The sequence below is a fragment of the Apis dorsata genome, unplaced genomic scaffold (assembly GCF_000469605.1).
Source record: "Apis dorsata unplaced genomic scaffold, Apis dorsata 1.3 scaffold_269, whole genome shotgun sequence".
Classification (NCBI taxonomy): Eukaryota; Metazoa; Arthropoda; class Insecta; order Hymenoptera; family Apidae; genus Apis; species Apis dorsata.
Genome location: NW_006263547.1, coordinates 399,376 through 400,310, shown reverse-complemented (window position 1 = coordinate 400,310; position 935 = coordinate 399,376). Strand labels below are relative to the sequence as shown.

The window sequence follows — 935 nt, the reverse complement described above, 5'->3', positions numbered from 1 at the left end:
TTTTTTTTTTTTGCATAAAGCTTATACTTTTACAATTTATAACTATTGAAAATACAATAATTCACGTTAATTTTCGAACATTATATTATCTCTGAATTTGTATCGCAATTTTTATATCAACGAAAAGAGAAATATTTTGTCTCTTATTACCTGTCATTTTATTTATACATAAAATGAAATTGAAATTGAATTAACTGAGCAAGCAATGCTTGGCTCAATTAATCCTTATAAAAAAAAAAAAAAAAAACTCACTCGTATAACAAATTTATATACATTTATATATATTCAAAATTTCCGAGCATCTGGAAACGTATTAGGCGTTAAAATTTCTCGATAAATTTAAACACAATTATACGCGACAACAATTGGCAAACATCAATTCATCAGAATCATATTTATCGCGTCTCCGAGATAAAATTTGAAAAAAAAAACCATACCACGCAGAAGAATTTTCCAATGAACCAATAAAAACTCAAACGGGATACGAAACTAACGAATCCAGATACGCAAAACACGGTCGTCGTAATATTAAATTTGAAGGAGCCACGTTTACCACGCGTCTCGAGGAAAAAATTTAAAAACACGTGTGTACACAATCATATTTTTCCAATGAACCGAAATGCGAGAGAAAAACGAATAACACAGGACAAACTCGTATATCGAATAGATACGCGACGCAATATATCACCAAACATATATAATTCCAAGAATCGTTAATCACCTGATCGCAAAATTCCAAAATATACACAAACGCGAAAGATAATGCGAAAAATCGCGTAGCTAATCCAAACACAAGTGTATATAAACACCGGCGTGTTCCAGGAATTTGCGTCGATTGTAAACAGTAACGTTCGATTCTAGGTGAATTGGAGATCAGTCGTGATGCGTAGTTGGCCGAGCGAGGATCGACGCCTCGTTTCACGTTTCATGCGAGT

The 935-nt window shown here is 32.8% G+C and overlaps 1 protein-coding gene across 2 annotated transcripts in view; it reads left to right on the top strand.

Annotated features, from left to right (window-relative positions):
* LOC102680125 (uncharacterized RNA-binding protein C3H8.09c-like) overlaps positions 1 to 935 on the top strand; it is a 323,287-nt gene that overhangs the window by 5,617 nt on the left and 316,735 nt on the right. The window lies entirely within an intron of this gene.